Source organism: Callorhinus ursinus, unplaced genomic scaffold (genome assembly GCF_003265705.2).
Source record: "Callorhinus ursinus isolate GAN/ISIS: 27379988/994484 unplaced genomic scaffold, GSC_fseal_2.0 scaffold18, whole genome shotgun sequence".
NCBI lineage: Eukaryota > Metazoa > Chordata > Mammalia > Carnivora > Otariidae > Callorhinus > Callorhinus ursinus.
Window position 1 is genome coordinate 13,148,791 of NW_027397080.1, and position 11,881 is coordinate 13,160,671.

At 55.5% G+C, this 11,881-nt stretch overlaps 1 pseudogene; it reads right to left on the minus strand.

The window, feature by feature from the left end:
• Positions 1-806: 806 nt before the first annotated feature.
• On the minus strand, positions 807-7,636 carry LOC112811875 (antizyme inhibitor 2-like; annotated as a pseudogene).
• Positions 7,637-11,881: the final 4,245 nt, after the last annotated feature.

Below are 11,881 nucleotides of genomic sequence, written 5' to 3' on the forward strand. Positions count from 1 at the left end.
TGCTGTCTGGGCACAAGGCTATCAGCCCTCCCCGACCAGGGTCTGGAGGGTAAGGAGCAGGGAACGTGGGGGCAGCTGCCTGAGGAGCTAACCTAGACTTCAGTCAGGCCCACTTTGGGAGAAAACGTTTTGAACCTTGGAAGTTGCCTCATCACACTCAGAAGCACTCAAACCTCTGCCTCCCCCACACCCCCACCCAGCGTTTCCCTACATGGCATACCAAGGTGTTTGGAGCACTTCCACGGTCGCCTCCCAACCTAAGGTGCTGTCCCCAGCAGGCTCCTGTGGAAAGGATGTGCCACTAAAGGGAAGTTCTAGAGCCTCCTCCCCACCTTGGGGACAGAGCCCTAGGCTGGGCAGAGAGGGGACCCTGGGGCCAAGCCTGTGAGAGACCCTGAAGCTGGTAGGGAAGGGACATCTGAGAAGGAAACTGGGGAGCAGTGGCAAACACAGCAGAGTGGGGGCCTGGCCAAGGGGCTGAGGGTCAGCCGGGGCCACAGGGTTGCCTGATTATGCCCTCAAAGGTGTGCACACCTCAGAGCTGGCAGACCCCCCCAGGGGGACTACCTTGGGCTTACCCGGGGAGCAGCTATGACAAGGTCAGCACCAAAGGCAGAGGCCTGTGTCAAAGGTCGGTCAGACACTTCGGGCTTTGCTGGGGCCGGTGGGGGGATTAGGGTATTTCTTGGGCCTGGGGCTGCAGAGCTTAGCCACATTCTCCTTGCCAAACTCAGATCCTGCTGCGATCCCCTCCATGCCCTGCCCCCTGTCTCCCCCTGCGGACACCTGAGCCCAGGCTCCATGACCTAGCAGATGGAGGCGGGCAGGAAGCCACTGAAGGTGGAGCTCATGGTGGAGGTGTAAGCGCCCATGGAGGGAAAGACAAGCCAGTCGCCCACATCCAGCTCGGGCATCTGCAACTCCCCTAGGAAGAGCTTGTCAAAGGCATCACATGTGGGACCGTAGCAGGTACAGGGGAGGAGGGACGGCTCTGAGCCGAACTCCTGCAGGGAGCAAAGAGCAGGGTCTCAGAGAAGGAAGAGCCCCAGCGGGTCCCCCCAGCCCACTCCCCGGGGCCGGCAGGGCACACCCGCAGGGCCCCAGCAGGAAAGGCTCCCACACGGACACTTATCAGCCACCCACGGTGACCAAGGAGCGAGCGGTCTGTATGTGCCAGGCACTGTTCTCAACCCTGCCCTCATGGGGTTGACAGTCTAGTGACATAGCCCCGCCCCGCCCATTCACAAGTGTGGACACAGATAGGATCTCGGTGTCCCCTACACAATGGGAATATTTTATTCAACTGTCACTCAACATACTGGCCTCACCCTTGGCGGCCCATCGGGATCACCTGGGGAGTTTTCACAAAGGCCTGAGGCCAGGCTTTCAACCCACTTGGGATTCCGATTTCAGCAGTCTGGGGCATCGCCTGGGTGTTAGGGACTCTTAATGCTCCCCAGGTGATCTAACGTGAAGCCAAGTTTGAGAATCTCTCCTTCCTAAGTCTCCCGCACCGCCAGCATTCAAGAATTCTGGAAACACAACGCGTGTGTGCAGAGATGCACATGGAAACACACAGGGCCGAATAGATGCGCACGCACACCTACAGACTCACGTACCTGCACACCCACCTACCTGTACATCAGCCGGCCCCCACACACAGAAGTGCACATGCAGGTACACAAGGCACCCATGTGCGCGTCCCTGAACACGCATGTGGTGTGGCAATCTTCAAAGCCATCGACAGTCAGAGATCCTTCACCTCCCCACCTGCCACGGCGATCCCCGCCTCTCGGGACTGGGGGCTGTAGGCAGTGGCCGCAGAGCCTAGGAGTACCTGAGCCACACGGGACCCCCTTACCTTCACCACAATGGGCATCCCGGGGACAGCCTCCCTGAGGAAGATGCGGAAGATGCCGCAGTGGCCCTCACTGAGCTAGCATACCGGCTTCCGGTGGCCTCCTGGGAGCGGGGAGAGGGCAGCCCCGAGGGGCGCGTGGCCAGTCTCAGCACCCACCCCCCAAGCCCAAGCGTGGGAGGGGCCCCGACCCACGGCCCGGTGCCGGAGAACTCCTGCTCTCTGCTCCAGGAGTCTTCCCGACCCCATACCAGGTTGGGGCCTGTCATCTGGGTTCCCGCTGTTCCCTCTGCCCAGCCTGCTGACCTAGCTCACCCCTTCCTGCCCTCGAAAACTACACTGGAGTCTCTCACCCTGGCTTTTTGCTCGATCCTTCTGCCCCTGCCCCACCTGCGTGCTTCTCCCTGGGCCCCACGAGGCACTCCAGGTCCCCTGTTTCTAGGGAAATGTGAGTAAACACTTCTCCCTTTGGGACAGTGCCCACGTCCTACTACCAAGCCGGTTTCTTCACAACCACTTAGTCTGCAGAATATTGCTTTCTTGAATCTAAACTCAGGGTTATCCACAGGCATTCCAGCTACCACTGAGATACTCACATCTTTCGGAATATTGTTTATCCCCCCTCTGGGTCTTCTCCTTGGTGTCAGTCACCCCACCTCCTCCCCTCCCCGCCAGCTGCCATTACCGATCCTGTCTCCAGGGACCCCGGCCCCAGGTGTCCTAAGCCACTTCGCCATGACATCCTCAAGGCCGAGACCTCGGCGAGTGACCAGCGTTTCAGCCAGGCAGATGGGGGGGCCCTACTACACCCCTAACTCGCTGTGCTGTGTGGACAGATTCCTTCCTCTCCCTGAGACTCAGTATTCCCACCTGTAACATGGGAATGACCCAAAACTACCTCCTAGGATTGTCGAGAGAAATGAGACAAAATAGGTATTTCACACAGAATACTTAATTATCAGCGGCTCTTATTATCGTGGAAATAAAAATAATAAGCCCCAAATACTTATAACTCGGAATTCCGAGAAACGGATGGCTAAAATCCTGTGCCGCATTTCCCAATATTCTTTAACCACACACTTTGTGGGGAAATGAAATCAGTTGACACAAGCACCTTTGGGATTAAAAGTTGTGTGGGCCAGCACGTGTCACAAGGATAAGGGAGGAGATTACCGGGATTCATAAATATTTTTATGTCAGTTATCACGAAGCCACAGAATAGAGTGGCGAGACCCTATTCGTACTCTCTATCTCATCACGAAACCGAGTTTCTGGTTAGTTCACTGTGTGAGAACAGCCACCCCACCCCACTCCTGCTGCAAAAATAACAATCTAGTAACTCTTCCATGATGGTCGACCTCAATTGTCAAAAGGTTTCCTGTTACCCTCTAGATGTCACCCTTAACCTTCAGGCCACAACAACGACAATGTTGCCTTCCTATATTTTTTGTAAGAATTTGTATTGACTCAGTGTATTTTTCATTATAAGAATCTGCACCTGTTAGAAAGCACTTTCCGGAAGGATTTCAAATGCACGTCGGGAGCACAGCGGTGTCGGTAGCCTCATGAGCTGTATTCTGTGACTTTGCCTCCATAAATGTGATCTAAATTCATGGGCGGCTCAGGAAGGGTAAGGACTTTGTCTTGGCTCTCTCTACCTCCCAGTGAACTTGAGAACGACACAATAGTGATACTAACAGGTTCATTCTTTTTCCCCGATTCACAGCTTGCCTCTCACTAATTAGGCACTGCGGGGAGGAGCCCAGACCCTCCATCCATCCTCTTCACCAGGGCCCGGGGACGTCTGCACAGTGCCCTCCCCCGCTCCCCCAGTGCTGGCCCACCCACCAGATTCCAGCACAGCCTTCTTGGCAATGGAGGTTGACAGCTGCCGTGTAGACAGACGCCGCGTAGAAGCGTCCGGGCTCCGCGATGATCTCTACACCGCTCCCCACGGGGAAGTCCTGGGCCAGGGCAGCATTGATCACCCTCGCTCTCTGCAGGGACAGACCCATATGACCAGTCCCTATGTCGGGGCTTTACCTGCACCATCCCCCTTCGTTCCCATAATAGCACTGTGGGGAGGTGTTATCATCCCTACTTTACTAGGGAGGAAACAAACTGTGGCCCAGAGAGGGGAAGTCACTTGCCCAAGGACACAAGCAGGTGTACAAGCTGTAGCACCCTGAGATGTCTGAATTCCCAACCACTGAAACCAATACATGGTCAGCAAAGATGGGATGGTCCCTGGTTGGGGGGCACAGGGAGCTTCTACTTGACTGCAGCTCAAGGACAGCAAGCAACATGTCTAAACACAGACATGGAGCCAGACGTTCACACATGCTCGCATGTGCCCACAGGCCATGTGCACTGAGTCAGACAAAGACAAAGACACCTCCCAGCTACATGCATGCACCTGACTCAGTTACAAGAGCTCCCCCTACATGCAAGCACGTGCGCACTGTCCCCCGAACCCAGCCCAGGCTCTCTCTGGTCCTCCACTCTGACCTCCTCAAATTTAGGCTCGCAGCCCTCCTCTCCCGGGAAGCCCCCTCCGATGTCCAGGAGGCCCATCTCGAACACGCACCGGCAGTCAGCCAGGGCCTGGGTGAAGGCGCGCACCATCTGGCAGTTCAAGCCCATGTGGAAGCTGGACGCAGGTCACGTGACACGTAGAGAAACACACACGGGAACGTAAGGGTCAGTAAGAAGGGGGACATTCCGAAACGCCAACACGGGTAAAATGTGGAGAACAGTACGGATACACATACGAGGACACACGTGACTACGGCGGCCCACACAAACATGCACCCCTGGATATACGTGTGGGTGTCCGCAGAGATGCACACATCGCCCGTGACTGGCCTTGAGTTGGGGTGCTCACGGTCGTACGGCAGTCACTTCTCTGGGCTGCCGCCTCCCAGTGCCTCCGGTGCAGTGTTCCCCTTCCCCTCCTTAGGGGGCGTGTGATCAGAACCCCAAACCCCAGGGCACCCCCCACACACACACTCCCGCAAGTAGGAGGGCTGAGGAACCAATCGGGGCCAGGTAGTGGGAGGTGAGGGAGGCCCTTGGCTCAGATGCAAAATTTAAGGGGGTGCCAGAATACTGAGCCATCAAGATAAATAGCATTTAATGCAATATTTTTAAGAAGCAAAATTGACGCAAAAACATCCCCAACAAATGAAACACAGAAATTTTAAATAAAGGCAAAATTGGTAACAGTGATTGGACTTTGGGGCAAAAGGAAAAGTCAGGCATTCCAATCCTGTCTTAATTTAAAATTTTAATATTTTCCTCATCATGGATTTTTTGCATTAATCTTGAGTTTTTAAAATATTGTATTAAGATGTTACTTATCTAGAGTACTAAGTTTTTTGGCATCCCCTTACATTTTTCACCCAAGGTGGGTGCCTTGCTTGCTTGCCCTGCCCTAGTCCCAGATAACACCCAGCTTCTTTGCTGAGGACAAATGGAGTATCTTGAGGCCCAGAGGGGCCACGGCTGACCAGAGGGCAAAGACTGGAGACTGGCGGTAAACACCAGGACCCGTGCTTCCCGGGCAGGGAAAACCAGCACTCTCACCTGGCTCCAACCGCTGCCAACCCCAGGGCCCTGGCCGACTTGAGCAGATGTTCACACACCTCCAGGGTGGCCCCGAACTTGGCGCTCAGGGGGAACATGCTCTCGCTGTCCTGGGTCCACAGCCAGAGGACCAGCCTGGGAGAGGGTGCAAAAGATGCCAGGGGTTTTTAGACACGTGAGCCCCGAGGCCTGGATGCTTTACCCGCCCCCCCTCTCCCCAATGTTTCTCCACCTTCCCACCTGTCCCTGCCTAGTTCCTCCAGCCGCTGAGTCCCAAGAAACGAAAACACTCACCACTTAGAGACTTCTGCCCAGGCAAGAAAAAGCAGGAAAGTGATAAAATTATACATACACCTTTTGTAGGCCTCCAGGTTACAGGATCAGCAATGTTAAATAATTTTCCCAAGACCACACAGCATGTGCTCACAAATCTGAAACACGAGCCCCGGTCTACCTGACTCCAATGTGAGTGCTTTGTCCGTGAGGTCGCCTGACCCTAGGCCTCCTAATGCCAGGTTCTGCCCAGTGTCTATGCAGATATTCACAGTATTTCTTTGGCACCAATGTGCACCAGGGAAGGCACTGGGCCCACTGACCCAAAGGCTTGTACTCTGCTACTTGAACCTCTCCCAGGTCACCCCATGGGACCACCTTCATCTGGTTGCAGAGGCCCAACTCTACTGGCAGAGGCCCCAGGCTTGCTGTCCCTCGGCCCATCTGTTTGCACCTGCCTGCCCCACCCTGCTGGTCTCACCTGGCCTCGGGGTGGTGCTGGGCCACCTTGCTCAGCTCCTCCTCACTGTTGAAGGTCAGGAGCCGCACCCCGTGGAGGACAGCGTACTGGATGTGGGAGACAGGCTTGCAGGGGTTGGCATACATGATGCACGAGGGGGCGACGCCCAGGCCCAGCACCTGCTCCAGCTCCACCTGGCATGGGGGCGACTGCGTCAGGGGCTGGCTCCCCACCCTGGCCCTCTGGGGCCAGAAACCCGGGGCATGAGCACAAAGGGCTGCCCTTGGCTGAATCCCTCCTCTGCACCTCGCACTGAGCTGGACACGTCTGTGCCACTTAGGCTTCTAGACGACTCTCAGGAAAGCACAGTTGGCCCCATTTTATAAGAGGAAGAACCTGCAGTGTGTGAAATGACTGTGCGGAGACAGGAACGGGGCCTGTGGCTCAAAGCCTGTGCCCTTCCATTCACCGGCTCCCGTTGCCTGCCCCAGCCACATGGCCCAGCGGCAGGTCGACGCCCCATAGTTCATTCATTTCTTCCTTCAAAATCAAGTGAGTATTTCCTGTCTCGGCCACTCTCCTACGTGCCGTAGGCCCCACTCCGAGATCCCCGGCGGCTGGCCTCCTGTCCCCAGGAAGTGTCAAGCCCTCGAATGAGGCCCCCGGCAGCGGGCACAGGCTCACCTGGCTGGCACGGTCGAAGCCGGCGCCCAGGGTGGCCAGGACGCGCAGTCCCCAGGTGCTGTTGTTGCACTTCATGGCACAGAAGGGTGAGACCTGCGGCAGGGTGCGGCAGAAGGCCTGATGGCGGCGGGCCAGCACGCCCAGTTGGCGACCCTGAAGGGGTCTTGGTGGTCCTGCCAGGGCCGGGAAAGAGGGAGGGGAGGCTGGGTGGTGGGTGCGTCACTTAGTCTTCACAATGACCTTGTGCAGTCAGTACTAGTGCTAGTGCCATTTTATAGATGGGACAACAAGGGCTCAGAAATAGGAAGTCACTGGCTCAAGGTCATACAGTGAGTACATGGCAAAGACAGGATCTGACCCCAGATCTTCTAACTCTTTAAACAGGAAGACGTAAGGGCAACAATGATCTTTGTAGATCAAAGTGGGGGCAAGGCGGCTCCAACCCTCCACTACACAGCCTGGCACCGGGCAGTTACAATTCCATGGGGTGATGGGAGGTATGAGAAGGGGACAGAGAAACTATTCCATGACCCCCCGCAGAACTGAGCCTTGGAATAAGACCTAGTAAACGGAGCTATAGGACCACAAAACAGAAAGTCTTATTTCTTGTCCACCAAAGTAGGGACTGAGACTCACCCTCTCTGCTCCCTACTCCCTTCCACCCCCAACCTCCCTCCCTCCCGCTCCGTACTGATTCAGAGCTCCTTGATCTTCTTCAGGACCACGTGCCAGGCAGATTCCCCAGGCCCCAGCGCGATGAGCTCCTCTGGGCACATGCTTCCAAGGGTGCCTTGATTCCCCTTCGGGTTCCCAAGGGGGCTGCTCATCCCCGACACTCCAACAGATCCCTCCAGCAGGCACGGTTCCAGTGTCCTGGAAAGGTTTTGCTCTAAGGATCTGGCCTCCTCCCTTCTCCCAGCTCCCTGCAAGTCCCAGGGGCCAGAGTTCTCCGGGGGCCTGCCAGCCCTCAGCTCTCCCATTCACCCAGAGAGCTCCATGGAGCCCTAGTGAGTTTTCCCATCTCTAGGACGGGCCACTGGCCTGGTCCAGCCTGCTTCAGAGACATGGTGGGAGACCAAGCAAGATGCACACACTGTGCATATGGAATAGAGGGTTGGCATCCTTTTCTAGGCTTCTTCACACACATGTCCCCCTTCACAAGTGAGAAAGTAGACATACAGAAAGGATAATCAAGGAGGTCAAGATCTTCAGATTATGAGACTCAGAGGCAGGGACGAGGACATGATCGAGTCCAACATCCCCATTTTACACACAGGGACAGGAGGCTCAGAGAAGGGAGGAGACTTGCCCAAGGTCACCAAGTGGTCAGCGGCCGGGCTAGGACTTGCACTTGAGCTCCCTAGAGCAGCCACGGGACCCACTGTTGGCCACACACCCCTGAGACCAAAGTGAGGGAAGCCTGCAGCCAGAGTCTGTCTGTCTGTGTCAGCAGTTAGGACGGCACCCATGGTCCCCGCTCCACACCCGGACTCGCCTGGTATCCATCACGACCTGCTCCTTCAGGCACAGTGCAGGGGACTGGGATCTCTGGTGTCCTAGACTTCGGGTAAATCCCTGCAGGAAGATCGGAGTTCAGCGCGGAGCTCAGGGGCTCTCCCTCCCACCCTCAGCCTCCCAGGTCTGGAGAACAAGCCCTCCTAAAGTCACCCACACGGCAGCCTGCAGGGTGAGGTCAGCGAGGATCAGAGGAGAGGGACTCTGCAAACCCTGTCATCCACCATTCCCACTTCACAGATGGGAAACCGTGGGACCCAAAGACTTTCAGATGACTCAGTAGACCTGGAGGGAAAGTGGGAGCAAACCAGGACCTCCGACTTCAATCAGGAGCCAGTTCCAACTGCCTCAGACCGTGAGCTGGTCTCTCCCAGTGCTGCGTCTCTGCTCTCCACCACACATTTAAATGTCTCACTGGAAGTTTCTCTGAATGGAAAGGTGAGGCCGCCTGCATCACCTGGTGTCCAGGCACACCCTTTGCCCTACCCTCTCCCCACCCTCCCTCTCTATATAGCCTTCTGTGGTCTCACCAGGTCCCCTGCTGACCCTCCCAGGCTGAAGCCACCACCTTGGAGCTGCCCCACCTCTGGGATGTCAGCTCTTGCCTCCAGCTTACACCCCACCTTCGTGCTGTGACCCAGAGCCTCCCCTCCCTGTTCCCAGAAGGAAGGCCAGCGGGGAGCCCACTACTGCCTGACTTCTCTGCCCACCCTGCCCCACATTCTTGTTGCTTGAGGCCTCCCCCCTTGCCCACCTCCCAGCAGGAGCCAGAGCCCCAACCCTTACTCCATCTCTCCCAGGCTCTGGGGGCTTAAGAATCTAGGAAGGGACAACAGGAAGAGCCTGGATTTGAGGAGGTCGGGGAGCTAATCCCATAACCTCTAGAGGCCTCGTGAATTCCATCTGTAAAATGGTGGGTGTTGGGGGAGATCTGTGATTCCAAACAAGGTGGTAAAGTCCAAGGCTTTTATAGAGACCCCTGCCCACTCCCACCCCAGACTGATTCGGGGTAGAACCAACTTCCAGCTCAGCTTCTTACACGCTCTATGACTGGGCAGGTGGCCTCCCCTCTAGAACCTCAGGTTCATCATCTGCAAGACGGGGGTGACAGCCACCTCTGCGTCACAGCGTGAGCATGAGGATGAAATGAGAGGACACCTGCAAAGAGTTCAGCAAAGGGCCAGCACATTCTAGGAATCCTGAGGACAACCCAGCAACAGCCAAGAGTACTAAGCCCTAAATAAATTATGTGACATACTTTATGTGGGTGATTCATAACAGCTCATGAGGTGGCTTCTCCCCAGCTACATACTTGTGGGACATGGGACAATAGGAATCTACCCCAGGCAGGCAATCCCTGAGGGAATGCAACCTTACCCCCAGGACAAGCTCTGTACCTGGATTAAGATGGACGAGAAGCTCCGGTAGTCACCTGCCCGATGTCAGCCTGGGGCAGGAACAGCTTGCCCTGCCCCGAGGGGCTATGGGGCCACCTGCCTGACCCCAGCTTGTTGGCTCCAGGCAAAACCATACAGAGAGAGCTGACCTTCCCAGACTGCCATGAAACAGGGGAGCCCAACGAGGAATAGCCCCCTACGTCCCACCAGCCAGGGTAACTCACCTACCAAGGCCGGCTCAAAATAACAGGCCCCACAGGTGCTGCTCAGACTCCTGCTGATGGGGGGACCATCAGAGGCCCATCAGAACCAGAAAGAACTGGGAAGAAGGAACCCCTCGGTCCTTCCATCTGCGGGGCAGCTTGAGGAGAAAGTCTCTGTGTCCCTTGAATTCAACAAGAATTCGGGGGCTACAATTTCGCTTGGGAGAGATATCGGTTAGGGTCTAACCAGGAAAAGAAAGACCACTTCAGCTATTTACAAGACAACTGAACGCAGAGAATGGTTTCCACAGGTGAAGAAGGAGCTGAGGGCCAGACAGGGGAGAGTGACGCAAGCGGATCCTGGCAGGAAGTTGTCTCCGAAGGAAGAAGGGGTGCCCCCCAACCCAGGGCCTGGGGTCACTGTGTGGAAGCTGGAACTGCAGACAGGAAGCTGCTACCTAGGAAGCTACCTGGGACAGAGGGGAGGGGGGAAACATACCCTGGATCTTCCCATGGCCTCCCAGTCTCCTGCCAGGGCCCCCAGTGGCTGACCTCTGCTGGAAGCCAGTCCCCTAGGAGACAAAACTGAGAGGGGGAGGGACAGAGAAAGGGTCTGGAGGCCAGGAGGCCCAGGGTGAACGCAGGGGTCAGAGGCTTCTGAGGGCTAGAGACAGTTAACTGAACCCTCGAGGATGAGTAGGTGCCAGCCAGGCCAAGCACCAGAGAAGAACATTCCAGGCACAGGGGGCACCTAGTGCAAAGGCTCAGAGAGGGGAACAAGTCTGGCCCCTGGAGGGATAGAAAGGAGTGCAGCCGACGGAAGGAGAGAGATAGGAATTTCCCCGGGCTCCAAAGCTGATACATGTGAAGTATTAGCCTGCTATTACGGGCGTGAAAATGGAGGGGCAGAGAGTGGCATCCAGAGCCCAAAGAGCCCCTCTAATAAGACGATCACCCAATCCAGACCCGACCTAGACCCAGCTAGACGCTTGGAGAGGGAAAGTCATTCCATTCCGTTCCTTTGGCAGCCTCCCTTTCCCTACCACGTACACAACCCTGAAGGAGGCTCCTTGTCTGTCTCCTTGTCTCTCCAGCTACAGACACCACCCAGGTTGTCCCTGACCCTCTCTCCAAAGCTGCAGCGACTTGCTCTCCGGGGCACAGGTGCTCCCTTTGGCAGAAACACCCTTCTATCACCCTGGAGGATGTTGAAATCATGCTTCCTGTTGCTTCCAGGAATCCTTTGGTCAGGATCAGATTCAAGGGTGGACCAACCAGCTCAGCTGCTGAGGTACCACAACACCAGAAAATGAGAGGAGAGAAAGAAAGCCGGAGAAGAAAACTGAGTCTTACCAAACCTCAGTATGAGACTGGAAATCACACTTTGGTAGATCATTTGGAGTGAGGTTACAATCATGTAGTCACTTCTTGTGATCAGCCTGGCTTCAGAAGAGGCTGGGTCTGCCAAACCATGGGCTTTTGCTTTGCTGAAGAAAGGCTGCAAGTCTGGGCAGAACTGAACTGCTTAGGACAGGAGAGGTGGGATGCTGTCACCAAAAGGCCCACACTTACCCTCCCTCCATAAAAATCCGCTCTAAGTGGATGTTGAACAAATATTTGAGGAATATTTATTTAATGCCGGAACAACTGGACAGCCACACGTAAAAGAATGAAGCGAACCCATACCTCACACCATATGTAAAAGTTAACGCAACACAGATGAAAGATCTAATAAATATAAAAGCAAAAACTATAAAACTCTCAGAAGACAAGGTGAGAGTATATTCATGACCTTGGGTTAGGCAAGGTTTCTTAGACAGGACACCAGATGAAATGGGGAACGACTCAGTGAGTATAGGATTTCTTTATGAGTGACAAAAACATTCATACCTTTGATTGTGGTGAT